The sequence below is a fragment of the Triturus cristatus genome, chromosome 12, assembly GCF_964204655.1.
Source record: "Triturus cristatus chromosome 12, aTriCri1.1, whole genome shotgun sequence".
Classification (NCBI taxonomy): Eukaryota; Metazoa; Chordata; class Amphibia; order Caudata; family Salamandridae; genus Triturus; species Triturus cristatus.
In genome coordinates, this window is record NC_140595.1 from 513,432,844 (window position 1) to 513,454,236 (window position 21,393).

Consider the following 21,393-nt stretch of genomic DNA (forward strand, 5'->3'; position numbering starts at 1 on the left):
ACCCTTAGAACCATGTTCCCTGCACCAGGGAAGCCGGGTGCATAGGTGTGAAGTGGCGTCGGAAACCGTCAAACTCAATGGGAGAATTCAGGAAGATGCAACTGCTGGAGAAAGTGAAAGTGTCCGGTGAAACCCAAAGGTGGATTCAAGATGTGAAGAAACTGCAAGCACAGGGGGCAGAGTGTATGCCACTCAGGAGTGACCAAGAGGCACAGAAGACGAATGCCCACCGATGTCGGGTGTTGCAGGAGAGCTGACCTTGAAACTGCAGCTGTGTGGGCCAGGCGATGATGTGGAAGACCAGCAGCTGTGCATGAGCTGTCCCACATCGGATGTCGAGAGTTGATGGGTAGGTGTCTGGCGGGAGCACCAACAAGCCTTGGCAACTGCAACCAAAATGGAAGAGGTGCAATGCTGGGACCAGCAAGGTCCAGGAGAATCACTACAAGCAGGGGAGTCAGGGCAAGCCGCGAGCAATCAGGGGAGCCCAAAGAATTAAAAAGTGACCCTCGATAGGACCCACAGGCCAGATGCACTGGAGTTGCAAGATCACCTCGAGCAGCTTACCAAAGAAGCAGGCCCACGGTACAAGCAATGCGGTGTGGTTGAAGATTCTGGTCACTGGAGATGCTTGAGGTTGGGGCTACTTGGAGCCCGAAGATCTTGATGGAAGGAAGCCAACAAGCCTTAGCAACGGCAAGTCAACACGGTGCACAGGGGATCGGTTCCTGTGGCTCCGACGAGGGATGTTGGCCTCAAACTTGGTAAGCGGACAGGGCAGGCCTCGAGGGATGTGGGGAACCACCACCTGTGTTGCTGAGCCTTCCGAAGTCTGTGGGAGTCAGTTGCAGTGCCTGCAGATACAGGGAAGTGACTCCTTCACTTCAAGGGAGATTCCTTCAGGTGTCTTGGATGCCCACAGGCCTTGGAAGCTTTCCTGTATGGAGCACAGGCACGGACGTTGCAGCAGGCGAGCGGGGCGAAGAGATCAGGAGCAGCAGGAGTCTTCCTGGTTGCAGCCTTTATGCCCAGAACGAAGTTCAGAGTGCCCAGACGGTCAAAGTTGAAGTGTTGTCTAAATTGAATCATATCCCACAACTAATCTAGGGACCCACCCTCAAATAAGCCCTTAAATACCCTAAGGAAAGGGTTAGGATGATTCAGGGGTCCCTCCCTAAGGAGGAGCTGGACAAGGGGAGGATACTCCCCTGTCCTTTGTCCAGTTTTGCGCCTGAGCGGGAGTCATCGGCTCCCTGAACTGGTTTGAACTGGACTATGCATGGAGGCCACCAAATGTGCCCTGCATGCAGATTATGTTGTGCTGGCAAGTGCTCCCTCCCTGCCCCAATACATTAAATGCTGTCTGAGAGGTGGTCACATCTCCCTGTGACAGGATGCCTATTGTTCTGCCTTCCCTTGCTCAAGCTTGGCTCATCAGCAGGAGGGCAGAATTGTGTCTCTGGTCAGCAGCAGCCATGTTGTGCTGTCCGGGTCTAGAAGACTGGTACCGGGAGCGCTGAGGGCCTAATGGAGGGCCTTTACAGTGCTTGGAATAATACCTCCTACACTATGATTCCTACATGTTTGATACCAAACATGACAGGGTTCGTTATAGCCAGTTTCGAGATGGTCATTGTGTAATGCTTAAAAACTAGGTGATGTGGGTGTCTCTGAGGGAATATGTCCTCATACCCTATTATGCATCAACGTGTTTCATCCCACTTCAGGTAGCCACTCAAGGTTCGGGACTTTTGTCAGTACTAACTTTTAGTACCTCTTTGACCATGTTTCTCTGTGTTCTGTTCCCCTAATCCTACAAGTCAGGTTCCCCTAAGACGCACTGGGACGTACAAGATAAATAAAACAAAAATGCAGGCCTATTTGCCTGTCACTGGAGAATATATTAATGCCTTTTGTAGAAGAGAAAGTGAGATCAAACAAAGATTAGTGCTATAAGCATTAGACATACATTAGACATACAACATAAGCACAAGATGTTGGTCTTACTGCAGCACAAGGTGTGGACAAACAAAACAACGCATTGTGCATTGTCATGCAGTTAGATGCACATGTGATGACATGCATCACTAGATGACTTGACATGGACAGTACTGGATAACCCAGCATACCAGCTATTATTCAAGATGTGACTCAATTTCTGTTTTTAAAAGAACAACGTTGGGGTTTCAGCTTTAACCCCTTCGACGCGCATGACGGAACGGTTCCGTCATGCACGTCGGTTGGGCTGTGCTTATGACGGAACCGTTCCGTCATGGCCCCACCCGCGCTCAGAACCTTCAGCGTGGCGCGGAAATCCGCGCCGCGCTGAAGGGGTTAAGAGCCACATCTGTGGGCTCAATCATGACATCCCTTGGACAAGCTTGCCTTAGTTTATATTCCTTTCTACCCCTCTCAGATAAATTATATAAATAATAATACAATATATGCGTTTCTTATTGGGAGATTGTACTCTGCATTGTTACTGACACACACCAACACTTAAAACAACCTGTTTTGTTGTTGTTTGAGGAATCCGAATCATACTCCCCATTAGCGAGATAGGGAGTGCCTTTGAGCCTCATTTCTGTTGTTCTCTGTACTTACCAGGGCTCGAGACTAGGTACCACACGGGTGGACGGCATCCCCCCACTCGTCCTTTCAAACTAGGGTTCGACAGATAAATAACTGTCTGTATTTCTGTCTTTGTGATAATTTACGAGTGATGACTCAAGGATGAGCTACCACAACCCCCATCTGCTCTCCCTCTGGGATGTAATCCGTCTTCTGGCCTGGCCGATGGTGGCAATTTGGTGGAAATATGCCTTTTACCCTCATTTTGACTCACCCCGCCCCTTGTTTCAAACCTTCTAAATGCGGAATCAATACACAAATGTAAGTTTGTTTTTCAATCTTCCTTGTGATATCAGTGGTTACCATCTCGATGCAAATACATTCCAATTCTCATCGACACCTGTTTTTATGTCTCGCCAGACCCAGCGCATGCACTGGTCTGGCGAGACATTTTGTGAGGGCTCCAAAAAGTGCTACCAGGCCAGCCTAGAGCTACAGTGCATGTGCGCAGGCGCGCGCGTCGCGCTTTACCGCGATTACTTTCACTTTGATGTTTGATCGCGATCACTTTCGCGGCCGCACGGCCACTTTGATGTTCTCCGTGAGGCTTCAATAGATTGCAGCAGTTAAAACAAGCATTGGCATAGCCAATAGGTCTCGCTTTTGGGACCTTATATATATATATATATATATATATGCATGGCTAAACACTTATAAGGTCCCAAAGGCGAGACCTATTGGCTATGCCAATGCTTGTTTCATCATGTGTGGCATCACAGATGGAAGACGTCCTCGCGCACGGCCAAAACCGGTTAATAGGCGGAAATGCGGGTTCTCACTTGATCTCGCACATGGCAGAGGAGCCACGCACCTGTGAGTGTTTTTGATCCGTAATCTATTTTACTTTCTTGCCTGGGCCTTTTTAAGACAGCATTCTATGGCTTTAGATACTGGATAGTAATTAGGATCTTAATCGGCAGTCAGCGACACAATGGTGTTTGTTAACATGCGGTTAGAATGTTGATTGAGGGCAGTGGTCGAAGTGGGGGAAAAAAAGTAGGGGAACTGCGGGTGGAGAAGTTACAGCTTATTATGTTATGTAATTCAACCAATGGATACACATGATTATTTAACAATTAATATGAGTTATTGACATTAAAATAAATTCACAAAGTGGGATATGTTTCTAATCACAGAATGTCCCAAATATACTTAAAAGTGGAAGCACAAGCCATTTGTTTCCGAGCCATGGATTTTCTGTCGTGAGCAATATACACAGAGACAATCAATTTTATGTCTGTAAATCACTGTATGGGAAATGTTACATAAGACAAAGGACTACAAGGTGTAGGAGTCACATGAAAACCATATTAGTAGGCAGTATAGTTTAATAGTGATTGATCTGGAGAAACACAAACTCAGAATTTAAAACTTCATACCATGTTTGGGGGTTCACTTTAATAATCATTATTGATTTCAATCCAAATGAACACTTTTTGCAACATTAGGATAATCAAAGGCTTAGGGAAAAAACCCATAAAGCTCTAGTTTATACCTTGCAGTTTGTATGCAGCTCTAAGATGAAAGTTAATAGCTCACTGTTCTTTGTTAGGATTTTAATTATAAACTGCAAGTAGCAAAAGGATCTCACTGACAAAAGCAATAACCCACTGACCTATTTACAATATGTGTACTTTGTGATGGGCATGGTACATGTTCTTAGCAGCAGGCACATTAACCCTATCTTTCCATGAGTCAAACCTTCCACTAGACAAAACTCCGATCTCGCTCTAGGAAGACGTTTATTCATCGGAGTTATCATGACATTTTTATTATTGCCGAAAATTGCTGTAGGCCAGGAAGGAGGCAGCAAGTGCTTTTAAACCCATAATATACAACGCCCCCACTCAAAGTCAGCACCCGTTGTGGTCACACCGGTCGCACTGCCCTAGAGCCAGCTCTTCTCAGGGGTCCTGTGACCTCAGTGACAGTCACTGTTGCTCTAGGGTCTGCTACTTTGTAGGCCTGCCTGCAAGACTGGAGGTGAACTTCAACATAGATTGTGGTGGGCAAGCCTTCAAGGTGAACCCACACTTGCCACTGCTAGTGTCCACCTGCTAGTGTTAAGACACCAGGGCTTTTCCGGTTTTGCGGGGCTTCTAAGGTCTAGCATGGGAATGTGCTCCCTCAGGAGAGTGGTCAGGGGGACTGTTCATGAAGGCTGAACCTGGTTCCCCAGTTCTAAATTCGTCAGCTCTGCCCCCAGTGCTACATCCACTCCCTCACTGAACACCATACCGCCCCACTGAGAGAAATTCACACTGCCTTCAACTACAATCCAATTTGACCTGCTATAAACAACTGGATGCGACTCAATTCAAATTACGCACTAGGCAAGAGCAATATGCTGCCTAAAGGAAAAAGTGGTACAAAAGGGGGTGGTGATGGACGGAGCATCAGAACCAATCAAACACTTACACCCAGTCAACAGATTTGGGCCTGATCCATCACCGTTCTTTAGCCCACTCTGCCACCCCAGTTCAGACATGGCCATATGAAAATCAGTCTGACCCTGTGCCTCATGGGAACAGTCCAGCCCGAACTGCCAAGCCATGCCTTCCCTGGACCGGAAACAAGCTTCCTAGGACCGGTTTCTGGAATTTCAGCCGTCTTCAGCCAGGCTTGCTTGAATCCAGTGGCAAAGTGAGCAAGGGACTCCCGTCTGAGCATACCCTGCCAACTTATGGCGAGCAAAGCGGTACAAAAGGCGGTGGTGATGGGCGGAGCATCAGAACCAATCAAACACTCACACCCAGTCAACAGATCTGGGCCTGATCCATTACCGTTCTTTAGCCCACTCCGCCACCCCAGTTCAGACATGGCCATATGCAAATCAGTCTGACCCTGTGCCTCATGGGAGCAGTCCAGCCCGAACTGCCAAGCCATGCCTTCCCTGGACCGGAAACAAGCTTCCTAGGACCGGTTTTTGGCATTTCAGCCGTCTTCAGCCAGGCTTGCTTGAATCCAGTGGCAAAGTGAGCAACCCTAAGCAACCCTAAGCACAAAACGTAAGCAGTATGGTTTAAAAAGACCACCGCCCTACACATTTTGTTTTCCAATCCACCTATCAACCAGGTATTGCAGTACCTCCAGGTTTGGCGCACTTCCCCACCGGGGGAAAACAGCGCTTCACTGGCAAACTCAGTAAAGTGACGCTAATGTTTTTGGGGTTTGAATAAAACCCATCTGGCCACTTTAAGAACACTCCGTCTTGCTTTATTTAGTTATTGATTTTTCATATTTTGAACCTTTTATTTCTGTGGCTGCACTTTGGAATAGAAAAATGGCAAAACTGCATTTCCAGCAAAAGTGGTTTTCTTTCTTGCATCCATTTCACAGGGGAACAAATGAACGACAGGAAGAAAGAGAGGTTGAGAACCATTTCTTGAGTCACGGTTTTCGGTAAGTGAGGAGGAGTTAGACAGACAGAGAGAGGGAATAAGAGGAAGAAAGAGAGGGTGGGGGGCAGCTGCCAGCGGCAGAGCAGAAGCAAACACCTTCCTTGTCTTGTCTGGGCAGGAAGCAAGAGACGGAGACCTTTCCTTCTCTGCTCCCCGTCCGTCCCCGAACAGCCACTAATGCCGAGCCCTCTCTGCATGTCTTGGATATTTCTGAGGTCCAGGGACGCATGTTCAAAATAAAAAAAGTTGGGGAACCGAATCAATAGAATTAAAGAAGTAGGGGCACGCCGTGTCCTGCCGTTCCCGCCCACTTCGACCACTGATTGAGGGTTAGTTTGATCAGAATGACATCTCTATTTACCTTCAACTTTGTGACATATAGCCACAAAACACTGGATCTCCTATTCAGGTTGGGCCCTAAAAGTCTCATTAACTTACAGCACTTATGAATAGATTATATATCAAATGACTGTAGGTTGTGATGGTGTAGCTCGAGACTAGTCTTCATGATTGTTATGTGTCCCTCTAGCCATTGCCTTGAGTCCCTTGCCAGGGTTGCCTCTGGTGGAGGTAGTATAGCCGAATACACAGGGTAAGAGTTCACAGGTGAACAGACTCACTCGTGACTTTATTACTTTTTCTGGCACCACCTACTTGGGAAGCATGCCTCTCACTGTGTTCAGGGTGCACTGTCCTTATGTGTATATTATTTAGGTACATTCTAGCACAGTCCAAATGGTTACTGCTTATTATAAAATGTTCTGACGTTATTCCTTTTGAATTTGTTTCTTTTTTATAGGTACTTGAAAGGTGGATCTCTGTTGATCTGTAGTGACAACCCTTTATGCAAGTACTTTTTACTTCATTTGTACTTCACACTTGCACTTTATAGCAAAGTGACTTGATTAGGTCCTGACAAATGCCCCTTCACCTCTTTATGGATAACTCAAGAGCAGAAACATGTTGACCCATTAATTTAGTCAGGGTTGGGGCCGAGCTTGCCTGACTCCAAGATGGCAGCAAACTAAGGAAGCTCAGACAGCCGCCACCAATTCCCGACATAATCCTGGTGCACATCGTGAATACAACTTCTCTATATATGCAGTGAGAAGTGGGGACAGCCACAGCAGGCCAGGGAACTCAAAGTTCTCGAGTTTTGGGAGTACCAATTGGCACAATCAAAAGAAGCCTTTGGAGCGAAACGTGCTGGCCCCGGAACAACATGCAGGCTGAGCGAGAGAGAGAAGCGGCTGGATGCACTCACGCAATCAGGGATGTAAGGTGCGCCCTCGGGGGCCCACCCGGGAGCGAAGAACTGAGCGGCGTGCATTTGCCAACGAGCCAGTGAGGTTGCAGTGGCCCAAGGATAAAGGAGTGCTGACCCCGAGACAGTACACAGGCCCTTCTGGAGAAGCTGGCGTGTGACCCTGGCGAGGAAGCACCAGTCTGCAAGAGCGGTGAGTGATCTCATGGGCCCGCGCCGGAGTGAGGGACCGGGCGATGCCCAGAAGCCAATTTAACGTGGATGGTGACAGGAAAGATCCAAGGCTGTGCGGAGGAACTTTAAGCCCGCTCCAGTCGTCCGTGGGGTTCGTACACACTGCGGCGCCGCGCTGCCTCCTTGCACCGGGTTTCGAGGTGGGAATTGCAGTGGCTGATGAATATCGGACGTGGAGGACACTGTGAAAACAGAAAAGGAGGCAAACAAATCGATGGGCAGAATCCTGTAAACGCTCCAGTGAAAGGCCGAAGATCTTAAACCTAGGTAAAGACAGAATAACATTCTAATCCTGGATGTAGTGGAGTCGTCAAATATTGGAAACATGGAACAGTATATAGAAAAACTATTGATCGATCTCCTTGGCAGTGGCACCTTCTCTGATATATTTGTCATGGCGCGTGCTCACTGCACTCTGGCACCCCACCCGGTCCCGTTGCCAATAATAGCAAGGATGCTAAACTACAGGGACCGGGACGCTGCCCTGAGGAAGGCACGAGAAATGGGGACGCTGCAACTAGAAGGCACAGACATATCTCTATTCCCGGACTTCACCCTCAAAGTTCAAGAAGCAAGATGCCGGTTTATACCTGCCAAAAAATGACTTAAAGAAATGAATCTTGAGTACAGTATGCAATACCTCCCCAAGTTGAGGATCAGAATGGATGGTAAGGTGCACTTCTTCACTGACCCAAAAGCAGTCATGCAATTTCTCAAACAAAAGGAGCAAGCAACGAGACTTTGTGGTTCACTGAGCAGATCTCGTTTGGGTGAAGAAGCAACACTGGACACTGAGGACGAATGAAGTAGGCGCAAGAAGCAGTGAACAGATCCACACCCAGGTAATTCTCACCTTGGTCGGTCTTCGTGGCTCCCACAGGGCAAAGCTCCCTCGTGACCCAGGAACTGACTAATAAGAACTCAGCAATGATAAGTAGCATATCCCCTACATGTTAGTATGCATGAGTGTTATTACAATAGACTTGACTGGGGATGATGTCTAGTGAGAATGCTCTCAAGGTATTTACTCACAGTAGCATGTTCCCAAATCCAACAGCTAAATGTAACTAGAGTCTTTGGGATGGGGAACAAAGTTTTAGTAGTGTTTTTGTGTAAATATTATGGCACCACAGTTGATGTAAATGACAGAATGGTGGCACACAGGTTAAGGAGTGATGGTAATGTCTGCCCCCAAGTGTACCACACTATTCAGTATGTTTCATCACAGGTTCTTGAAAAGGGGAGCAAATGAGGGAGGGGGGAGATCAATTGCAGCTATGGTAGTTGGGGTTGCCCATAGCGTGGGTGGGATTTTATGGGGTAATTGTATTGAATTGTTCACAATGGAGAAAGAGAAGTATCATAATAACACCAGGCATTGCACCAACATAGCGACGCAATCTTTCCAATCGACACATAAGCCCAATGGCACATAACGGCACCAAGACACAATCTTTGCAACTAATGACCTGGAATGTTAGGGGTCTAAACGACAACAGAAAAGTCAGGAAAAAAGTGGCATACTTAAGGAGATATAACGTAGACATCACAGTCCTACAGGAGACACACCTCCAATGAGATAGCAGTACAGCAGTGCAACATAAAATGCCGGGCCAGTGGTATGCAGGGGACTACACATCACATATAAGAGCGGTATTACTATGGGTAGACCGGCGGGCTGGGGTAACCATGAAGGGACTCCTCAGGGACCCAAATGGCAGAAATGTAGTAGCGAACTGCAGCAAAGGAGACCTACAATTGTTATTGGTGGGTATTTACGGGCAGAACTATGATGACCCACCACTTCTATAATTCACTAGAAGCTAAACTGACGCAATGGGCTGGGATTCCACAGGTGTGGGGAGGAGATTTCAATTGCATCCTCTATCCAGATATAGACCGATCCAAAAGGCCAACCACGCTCCCAGCTGCAGCAGCTTTAGCCATAAAAGATATAATTCACTAGGGGGGCCTCTTGGACATACAGAGACACAGATCCCCTAATGTGGAAGGCTACACACACTACTCCTCAGCATATGATACGCAAACCCGAATAGATTACTGGTTGCTGTCGAGGGGATTAGGGAATTGAGTGGTAGCCTGCACCCACCTTCCCAGAACATACTCTGACCATTCCCCAGTTCAACGAACGTTAGAATAAGGAGCGCCGAGGGTTCCCGCATTTATCTGGTGATTCCCGCCATATTTACTACTAGACGCTGTCTTCAAAGCTGAATTGACGCAAGCCATAGAGGAATTTTTTGCGAATAACTTAGGATCAGTCAAAACATTTGCCACTGTGTGGGAAGCCTTTAAGCTATATATTAGGGAAGTAGTGATATCCTCTCATGCAGGAGTTCTCCATTCTATACGAAGGAGGTTAGCGACTTTAGAAAAGGATATTGGCAATATAGAAAGTTCCCTACTGGGAGACGAGAGACTCCAGGCTGCTGCAGAGCTTAAGCAAAAGTTAGCAGAATTCCAAGAAACAGCAAACAATGAAATCAAACACATGGGGAAGTATGCAACTGCACGCTCATATGGGGAACGGGACAGACCAGGAGCCACAATAGCTGGGATATTAAGGCTTCCGAGAAATACGGACAAAATGTCAGAAATGACGGATGATGGAGGGCACACCCTGCATACCCCAGAAGAAATTGCAGAACATTTTAGATCCTGCTACGTGACCCTATATTCCTCACAAATCCCGACAGACAACGATGCACTAACTGAGTACCTGTCATACATTTAAATGCCGTGGCTGGCGTCGGAACATAGGGAACACCTGATGACACCTTTGCAGATGGCTGAAGTCCGTGTTGCGTGCAAAGCATAGCTGCAGGCAAAGCTCCAGGGGCAGATGAACTGACGGTGACAGGGGCTGCTGATTCCACATCTCAAAGCGCTACATGAGGAAATGGCAGAAACAGAAGAAATGCCCCCTACGCTTTGGGAGGCAATGATCATAACGTTGCTGAAATCAGGCAGCAACCCACTCACTGCTCCTCTTATAGGCCACTATCCTTGTTAAATGTGTATGCTAAGATCTATGCAAACATTTTAGCAAACAGGCTGGCACCTCTATTGCCAGGTATTATTTGTCCGGAACAAGCTTGATTTGTTCCTGTCTGAAACCTAACACAAAACTTGAGAACACTGTTTGGTGTGGTGCAGAGATTAGACACAGAGTTTAAGGCTGCCGCAGTGTTCCTGGATGCAGAGAAGGCATTTGATTCTGTGGAGTGGGGGTTCATGTTTGCAGTCTTAAGCAGAATCGGGGTGGGAGAAGTCTTCCTACGTCTGGTCTCTGTATTATATGCATCGCCCAGCGCCAGGGTAAGAATAGGGAACGCAGTCTCTAACAGTTTTAGCATCGCACGAGGCAAAAGGCAGGGATGCCCACTGTCTCCGTTACTGTATGGGGTTGTAGCCAAACCGTTGGCTTGCGCAATCTGTGAATATCACACCTACAGGGGGTTTAGATTTCCAGGGTATACTCTGAACATCTCTGCGTACGCAGATGGCACCTTGCTGTACATCCGTAATTCGAACGCAAACCTCTCTTCTATACTGCGGGAAGTAGTCCAGTTTGGCGGGCAATCAGGGCCATGCATTAATTGGGATAATTTGATCATATTTCCTCTCATGCCCGTCGCTGCATCGCCAGTTATGGAATTCCCTTTGCGCTGGACCACAGACTCTTTAAGGTATTTGGGCGGTTAGAGTCCACACAGACCCATCTGTGGTTATACTTGAGAACTATGGAACGGGTGTGCAGAAATTGACAGACGATGTGGACAGATGAATCAGGCTTCCACTCTACTGTCCCTGATGAAAATGGTTATTTTGCCAAGATTTATATTTCTATTTCAAAATATACCGATCTCCATGCCGCGCACGCTGTTTAAGAAATTACGCACACAACTGATTAGATCAGTATGGGCGGGGAATACCGTGGGACTCACTCACATTATCTTATGATCTAGGAGTATTAGGTGCCCCTGACCTAGAAAAATATAACAGAGCAGCACCTAGCACATTTGCACACTATTGATTACACGGTCCGCACAACACCCCTTATTTATATCTAAAGAAAGATGCCGTTGACCCGCTCACATTGCCTCAGACACTCTTCCAGCTGCCATCCAGACGGCAGCAGGTCTTCAACTCGTTAGTCACCATGATGCAAGCATGGCAAGTGTTATTGCATATGCAAGAGGGAGCTTTATTGTACTCGCCAGAAGTCCCACTGCGCTGGTGTTTATGGTTCCTGTTGGGCCAGGAGGGAGGGGCTAGGCAAGCCCTATGAACGTTAGGGATCTAGCAGATGGAGGACTTCTTTAAGGATGGGATGTTATGTAGCTGGGAAACACTCCATAGGGAAGAGTATCAATTGTCAGGAATGGCTGGGTACCACTTCTACAGGGCCAGACACACCTGGCAAGTTCTTTTGGGGGAAGATATGATAGAACCGCAAGCCATGGATGCCCTAACTACACTCATAAAATCAGCCACACCCTTCAAGTTGATCACTAGATCTTACTCAAGCATGCAGGAAACTCGTTGGGCGGGAGTATTGAAAGTGAGACTAGACTGAGGGATCTGGGTACCCCATTGAGTGACTGCTGTTGCTAAATTGGAATATAACAGTGTCCGCCACTAGGCACCATAATGTAAACGTAAATGTGCCAGATGGGAATCAATTTATTCTGTTGCCTTGCTAGATTATATATTGAAAGATGTAACATGTAACTGTAATGCCTGGTCATGGTGTTAATTGTCTTTATTTTCTATGTTCAATAAACTTTAATAAAACAATAAAAGAATTTAGACAGGGTTGAGTCCCCTCCCTGCTTCATTTTTTTGGTTTCAATCCTGTCCATGGGAGCCAGAATAAAAGTTGAGGGGTCTGACTAGGAGACAATTTTTAGATTTCACACCACTCCACTTTCTACACTCTGCTTTTCTGACCCACACCGTAGACTTTCATAGGGTAGTTATACATCTAAGAGCTCCTCCTAATTAAGGAGCTGTAGCTCAAATCACAACTAGCTGTTGTGTTGTGAGGAGGAACCGTATGATGAAGCATGCCACCCTCAGGGCGGCTGATGGTTCTCGTCTTTAAAAAAGCTTTCTGCTTCTTTTGCTAGTAACATTGATTTTGTCAGACCAAGAAGCTTCTCTAACCTGAAAAGCCAGAATCCACAGGAGTGAAGATGGACCCCCAATCTCCCAAAAGGTAGTGCCTCTATGAGTACATATGCTAACTCAAGCGCAGGCTACTCTCTTCCGAGAGAGAGGAGAAATATTTGTGTAAAGGGCCACCAGAACGGAAGAAGAGAATGCAGTAATATATTCAATGCAAGGACCTTTCACTTATGTTGGGATTGAACTCTGCACAGACAAAAAAAAAAAAGAACAAGCAAACAACTTTTAGCTTGTTACCAATGTTTAAATTCTTTTCTCTTGTTTCCTTTCCTCCTCCTACACGTTCTCTGTGTATGACCAAATACTCACTATTCATGAATTCTCCCGGATGCAAGAGGTGAAGGAGTTAATCTCAATCCATGTTGTTTGCAGCACTCTTATAGTCAGAAATGCCAGAGTAGCGTTCCTCAACTGTGCTTTGCATCCCTCACGAATTTACTAATTAAACAAAAAATGACATCTTCGTCAGTACACTGACCTGGTAGATTAATCTCTCCAGGTCTTTTAAGACATGAAGTTCCACTCAGTCACAGCCGTAACTAACTTCTTTCTTCAATATTCAGCGGTGAGCAGAGTTACGGGGGAAAGTGAATTTGCGGAGTGCGAGCAGCTCGTTCCATTATGAGCGTCCTGCTGGAAAGGAGATGTTGAGTCAGCCGACTCTAGTAAGTATTTTGCAAGCGTTGGTGGGGTTCAGAAAACGTCCCACTAGATGAGGGTTATGGGGGTTGTAGGGAGCCATTCGGCCTCCACTATACTTTGTTGCAATCAACTCCCTGGGCCAGGCGTGGACCAGGGGGTATAAATAAAGTGTGATGTCAGGGGACGTTACTGACGGAACGGACCGAGCTTCTGTGTGGTGGTCCCCTTACTTGTCTGTGCCTGAATGTCTTAGGCCTCCCCAAGGCGTTGCCCCATATTATATTCCAGCTTCCCCTGTGACCGTCATCCAGTCCCCGCTGATCGCACACCATTACACTGGTGACGAGGGTGGCGATCGTCCTGCATGCAGGTTGATCGGAACACAGGCCGGCGTTGGTTGTGCGTGCTGGTGCAGGCCGCATGTGGGGCTGTGGCGCCGGAGAATAGAGGCGGGCGTGTGGCCTGTGAGCGGCCCGGTGCAGGAGGCAAACACTAGAGCTGGTGGTAAGGAGACCATGAGGGACAAAATGGAGCCCGTGTGTGTGTGGGCAGCGGGCGGGAGCTGAGTGTCCTGAGGGGGAAAGTCAGACCTGAAGAGTGCGCGGCCTACAGCGATAGGCGCACATGCACAGGAGTGCCTGCACTGCTCCCAACGCTCCCGTGTGTGCAGGGAGTGAGCGTGTGGTGGCAAGAGTGCCAGGGGGACACCAGGCAAGAGCAGGAAGGCCGTGCAGGCCGAGAAGAAGGGCCTGACCAACTGTGGGGAGCCGCGTGCATCCTGGCTAATTGGAGCATCGTGAGGTTCGGTGCCTCGTGGAGTGGGAGAGCAGTGGTGGTGCAGGTGAGACACACCCAGAGCACAGGCACATGCAGGAGGACACATAGTCCGGCCTTGAAGTCGACAGGGCACATAGGTGGACCGGCCCAATTCCACAATGAGCATCCTCCGGCGCAGGTGGCTGCACAGGGGGCTGGTGAATCAGGGAGTGTGGCAAGCTCCCGGATGGTGGTGAAGGCTCTTCCCCCTTCAGCCAGTTGGCAGACCCGGCCACAGCGGCACCCAGGTGGTGAAAATGGATCGGTCAGTTAGAGAACTACTTCGTGGCAACCAGGGAAAAGGACAATGCGGTGAAACACTCCACTATGTTGCTCCTGGGGGAGATGAGCTGTACGACCTGTTCCAAGATCTCCCAGATACAGGAGATGGCAACGACTACGACAAAGCTGTGAGAGCGCTTGACCGGCATTTTGACCCACCGCTTAATCCAGATTTTGAGCACTTTAAACTGCGCCAGGCGAAGCAGAGGGAGGAGGAGTCCATTGATATGTTCTTCGTGCGCCTGTGGAACTTGGCAAGTTCCTGCGTGGGGATTGACCGGATGTTCGAAACCATAGCGCAGTTGATTGTAGGGTGCAAGTCATTGGAACTGCGCAAGATGATATTGCGACAACCTGGAATATCGCTGGATGACATCCTCATCTTAGGGAGGTCTCACAAACTGGCTGATGTAAGGGCGGGGGGGATGGAGTCTCGCTGGCACGTCGTCCTGCCAATTCGCAACCGCTGTACCCGAGTCCCATCAAGGAGGAGCATTTGGATGCCATAAAGAAGTCGTGTGGTCGAGGAGGTGGCAACCCCGGGGGCACCAGTGATCGCCAAGGAAAACAGCTGCCGGAACTGTGGGCTAGTGAACCATTCCCAGAGAGGGTGTCCCGCACACGGAAAACAGTGCCTGCGATGTAACAAGTTTGGACACTTTGCGAAAATGTGCATGAGTGCAGCCCGCACGGGGGCCAGTCGTAACAGAGGACCGAGACCGCCACAGAACGTGAAGGCTGTGCAAGAGGTTGAGGATATGGACAGTCGGTGCCAGAAGATGCACATCACGAGGACGAGGAAGATGACGAAGTATTTGTAGTCTCAAACATAAGAGGCGTCAACACAAGCAGACAACCGCCGCCCGTGTGTCAGATATGGATTGGGGACAACAGCGTAAAGGCATTCATTGACACAGGTGCTTCTGTAAATATTCTTGATGCGGATCAGTACGAAGCGCTCAGGCCCAAGCCGGTACTGCTACCCACAAAAGCAGAAATCTTCACCTACGACGTCGGCGTACCCATCCCTCTCCAGGGGGTGATAGAGGTAGAGGTCAAACACGGCAACCGTTCTACACGCACCCAATTTCATGTAACCTGTGACCGGGCGAGGTCAATACTGGGTTGTCATTCGGCAGAAGATTTGGGGCTTGTGATGTTTGCAAGGCACATTCATCAGTCGCAAGCGGAGGTGATCCTGGCGGAGTTCCCCGAACTCTTTCGTGGCCTGGGATGTCTGAAAGCCGTGGAGGTGCAGCTCCACATTGATGACACCGTCAAGCCCGTGGCCCTACGGAATCGCAGGGTGCCATTGCATCTGCGTCCACTGGTAGAGGCCGAATTGGAGCACCTGGAAAGGGACGGAGTGATAGAAAAAGTATCTGGACCTACTCCGTGGGTGTCACCATTAGTGATCGCACCAAACCCAAGCAACCAGGGGCAATCCACCTGTGTGTAGATATGAGACTGCCGAATAAAGCAATCCGGAGGGAAAGGCACATCACGCCCACTATCGATGAAATCGTGGCTGATATTAATGGAGCCCAGTGGTTCTCGAAAGTGGATCTGAACTCAGGGTATCATCAGCTGGTGCTAGCGGAGAAAAGTTGATACATAACTACCTTCTCAACGCATGTGGGACTACAACGGTTCAAACATCTCAGTTTTGGGGTCTCTTCGGCAGCCGAGGTGTTTCAAGATGCAGTGAGGGAGGCCATATCAGGGCTGGTGGGAGTGCTAAATGTCAGCGATGACATTCTTATCTTCTCTTACTCGCTGGAAGATCATCACACCCGGCTCAGAGCAATGCTGAGGAGGCTAGTGGAGCAAGGTCTGACCTTACATAAAGCCAAATGTGAATTCTACGCAATTGAAGTTGAATTCTTCAGATACAGATTCTGTGCGAAGGGGTTACAAGTGGATCCAGCCAAAGTGGAAGCTATCAGAGTGGCGGCCATACCTCAGACCCAGTCAGGAGTCCAGAGTTTCTTGGGCATGGCCAATTACTGCGGCAGGTTCATACCTCACCTCGTCACACTTTCGGAGCCCCTCAGAAACTTCACGAAGAAAGACGTTCGATGGCAATGGTCCAGTGAGGAGGCCAGGGCATTCCATGAGATCAAGAGGGCGCTGCTGCAAGGAGCCACGGTGGCCTACTTCAAGACCGGGCAGGCAGCGGAGCTCGTAGTGGATGCTAGTCTGGTGGGACTGGGAGTGGTACTACTCCAGAGGAATCAACAGGAAGAGTGGGTACCCATCGCCTATGCCAGTCGGACGCTGACTGCGGTGGAGACCAGGTATGCTCAGTTTGAGCGAGAGGCATTGGCCATTCGTTGGGCCTGCCAACACTTCGACATTTACCTGTGCGGTCACCATTTCACTGTGGTCACTGATCACAAGCCATTGGTGCCATTGTACGCGGGCACAGCACGAAACGGACCGCTCCGGATTGAACGCTGGGCGGTACAAATCCAACACCACAGATTCGAAGTTGTATATCGTCCAGGTGTCAACAACCCTGCGGACTATCTGTCAAGGCACCCCATGGCTATTGGTCCTGGGACCCGGGGAGAGGTCGATGAAGGCATGGAGTTGTTTGTGAAGCAAATTGTGGAGGATGCTTGCCCGCGAGCGCTGTTGGAAGAAATTCAGGAAGCAAGCAAAGACAATGTCTGCCTACAGGCAGTCAAGCAGACGCTACACAACCATCAGTGGAAGTTGTTCCTTCAAGGATCCCACGGCCTAACCGAAGAAGAGAGAGAGTACCACTTGTGACTGTGTTGATGTCGGGAGGAGCTGAGCGAAGGCTGTGAGGGGGTGATCCTCAGGGGAGCGCGCATGGTGATACCAGCCAAGTTATGGGAAAGAACTGTGGATCTGGCCCACCAAGGACACCAAGGGGTCAAAAAAACAAAAGCGAGGCTAAGAGCCAAGGTATGGTTCCCGAGCGTCGACCGCATGGTGGAAGAGAAAGTCAGAGGATGCCATGCATGTCTGATAACGGGAGCGGAACCCCCCACTCCGCCAGTCATTACCGAAGCACCCTGCCAGTCGCCGTGTACCAATGTAAGCATGGATTTTGGCAGTTTCCCGGACGGGAGACACACTGTGGTCCTGGTGGACAGTCACTCCAAGTTACCGGTGGTGGAGGTGGTGGCCTCGACAGCGTTTGAAAGCATGCTGGAGAAAACATTCGCACTCCTCTGAATGCCTAAAGAAATACGCACCGACAATGACCCGCCCTTCCAGGGACAAGAGTTCCGTGAATACCTGAATCTGCACAATATCCGGCACCGCCGAATAACACCCCAATGGCCCCAAGCAAAGCGGGACGTGGAAAGGTCATGTGAACTCTCAACAAAGCACTGGGCATTGGAGTGGACTTGGAAGGGTGTCTACATCGGTTTTTAAGGGCCTATCGCCAGACCCCCCACTGTACCACCAGGTGCGCACCCAGTGACCTTCTGATGCAGCGGGCTGTGAGAGATGTCATCCCTACAAGCGAAAAATGGTCGCCGGCAGTGTTGGACCCGGTGCGCACTCAGGCAAAGAGACAACGCACTAATGAGAGGGCCAGTCAGCGAAGGAGGGCCCAACCATCTGAAATCGGCAGAGGAGACTACGTAGTCATCAAGGATAGACACCCCGGATCAAAGTTTCGGACACCATTCGAGCGAGAGCTGTGGGAGGTAGTACAAGTAAAAGGATCCATGATCACAGAGAGAAGAGGCACCCATCATATAGTGCGAAACGCATCCTGGGTTAAGAAAGCCCCTGCAACCATGGCGGTTCAGGGAGAAGGAGAGGTTGGAGAACCGGTGGAAATCAGGAGCCAGCAGCATCCAGCAACAACAGAAGATCCCGAGCAATCAAACCTCAGGGAGAGGGGTGAAGAACCAGAGGCGCTGGCCCGGAGGGCTGTCGAAGGCACGGGATGTGGATCGGAAAATGCCGAGGAGGCCATAGGGACCGGCTCCGAACCAACCCACAACCCAGCACATGACTGAAAGACTTGTTGTGCTAAACGGAAATGAACTGTGAGATGCTTTGTGCGAACTGTGAGCTGTCTTGTGAACACTTGGAGTTTGGCTCTGTTTATTATGTTAGTTTGTTACATTGTTTTTTTATTTTAGTTTGTTGTTTGACTACCCATTGGTTAGATGGGATGTAGTGAGCCACCCGGCCTCCCCTATATTTTGATGCAATCAACTCCCTGGGCCGGACGCAGACCAGGGGGTATAAATAGAACGTGACATCATGGCACGTTACTGACGGCACGGACCGAGCTTCTGTGTGGTGGTCCCCTTAGTTGTCTGTGACTGAATGTCTTAGGCCTCCCCAAGGTGTTGCCCCATATTATATTCCCGCTCCTCCTGTGACCATCATCCAGTCCCCACTGATCGCGCACCATTACAGGGGGGAGGAGGTAAGGTGTTAATCGGCTCGGATGCCGTGCTGGAAAATGACATCTGATGGCTCGAAAGCAGGAAAAGACAACAACTAGACCACCAGAGGGCCTTCCTGCAGCAAGAGACGTAGGACGGAGTCTTCGTAGGGAGGGGCGTGGTCCCGATTTCACACAGGAAATGTAAGCCACAGTTGCCTGGTTAAGACACTCTTATATACGATTCTCCAGGGACATGGGCGAAAGTATCATGCTACTGGCTACCGGTTGTCTAAGAATCTGGTCAAACCACAAAGAAGGCACTCTCCTTCCTACACCAAACTGTGGCATGTCTAATAGTGAATTATGGGTGAGTTTTTTGTGTATATCGGCTCCATGTGACTGAACATGTCTCTTGAGGTATAACAGATTTGCATTAGACCCTCAAACATCTCTTATAGATGTTGGTGACCAGAGCCAGGTACATTACTGTGTGTGTTATGTCTTAGGATTCTGTACCTGCTGGTGTTAGAAATACTCCCTGGTCTTTTTGTGTTAATTGTTAGCTCTTTAATAGACTACCAGACACTCTCTGCTCCTTAATCTCACTTTTGCAGATTCCTCCTGCGTTCTCCTTTCATGAAGGGTTTTCCATCTTTCTCTTCCTCATTCTTTCCCGTTTGTGTGTGCTTCTCTCTCTCGCACGTGGAAAATATCGGGTGAGGAAAAATAAGTGCTGGTCCCTAAAAATCTGTGCTGATGGCCCCCACTGGCAAACACCAGCTCAAATTAAGCTCTGAATGTGCTCAATGGAGAGAGAGATCAACATCAACGCACAGCAATTCAGAGTAGGCCAGTGATGAGTGATAACAGGTTTGTATTCTTCTGTCACGAGAGTGGGGATTATGTAAATTCTCCTGAGGAGTTGGAGGATGACCAACCCTGGCACTGGACAGGTAAAACCCTGCCGGACTCTCAATCCTTTTTTTCTCAGCCGCAGACCGCTATGCAAGGTCAGGAAGTAAAAACAGAGACATCAGGAAACGCAGCCATCAAAGAGAGAGAAAGGAATTGGGAAATACCTCCCATAGAGGATAAGGGACACAGCCCCTTAAAATCCCCACCAGTTTCAAAGCTGACCTCAGATGCCGACCCCGGGAGTGGAGGGAAGCAGACGAAACAAAAGGGCAGAGGGGCGTCGACAAGGGGGCGGGGGGGGAGAAAAGCAAACACTTCGCAGAGGGAATAGATCTGCAAGTTCCACTTGAGGGGAAGATGCAGAGTGACCGGTTACCCGACAAGACCGACAAGGTAGAGACACTGCAGAAGAGCCAGGAGGCCACCAGACATATGCTGTGCCCCTCCGCTCTCCAGGAGAAGCGTGGCGCAGGCAGGTACAATCATGACTCCTGGGAAGGCGTGGAAGACGGGAGGAGGGAGAACTCCCTTTAGGAAGACTTTAACATTACTAGAGTTGCAGGGAATATGTTTTTCCTTTATTTCCTTTCTTCTAAAGTATATAAAATAATCTTGGTTTTCTCTAACTATTCTCTGCATTGAAACACTTCTCCATGGCACAACGGTATGGGATAGAACTATGTGCTGATTTCTTTTTTGTCTAGGAGAGATACTACCATGAACGCAAGAAATGGTTTCCTAAGGGTAAACACATATACAGAGACGGTATTCTTAGATTCTTTTCTATTGTGATGGTCGTTGTTTTCTTATTTTTCTTATTACCGGAATTCACCACCTTTTGAACACCTTTTTACTGGGTGATGGTGAAGGGAAAGGAAATTATTATTATTATTATTACAAATATTTAGAGCGCATAGCTACCAACCGAAGGCATCCCAGCACTAGCAGCAGCAACAGACTGGCAGGCTAGATGGTTAATGGGTAGGGTTTTGGAAAAGCCAAGTCTTGAGGATCTTCCGGAAAGAAAAATGATTGGTCACTGAGCGAAGATGAAGAGGAAGAGCATTCCACAATTTAGAAACATTATAAGAAAAAGAGTGTCCAAAACATCTTACCCTTTTTATTCTAGGGACTGAGACTAGGCAGAGGTTGGTCGATCGTAGGCATCTATTAGGACAATAAGAGGAGATGAGAGTATGGTTGATTGACTTGCGGGCTATGCACAGAGATTTGAATTTAATTCTCTCCATGATTGGCAATCAATGAAAGGTATTCAATGCAGGCTTGGCAGATTGGCTTTTAGGGATTTTAAGCAGCATTCGAGTTGCACAGTTCTGTATGACTTGAAGTTTATTGCGGTTGAAAATGGGGACCCTAAATAATGGGCATTTCCATAGTCCAGGCAGTAGAAAATTAAGGCCTGGGCCATGAGTCTACATGCCAGGGTGGGAAGGAGAGGAAGAACTTTGCAGAGCATCCTGAGAATGCCGTGACAGGTAGCTGCCAGTTTCACCACCTGGTGGTCAAATTTGAGGGACTTATCCAGCCACATACCTAAGCTTTTTATTTTTGTTTTAGGGACAGGTGCAGGGCCCAGACAATTTAGCCAT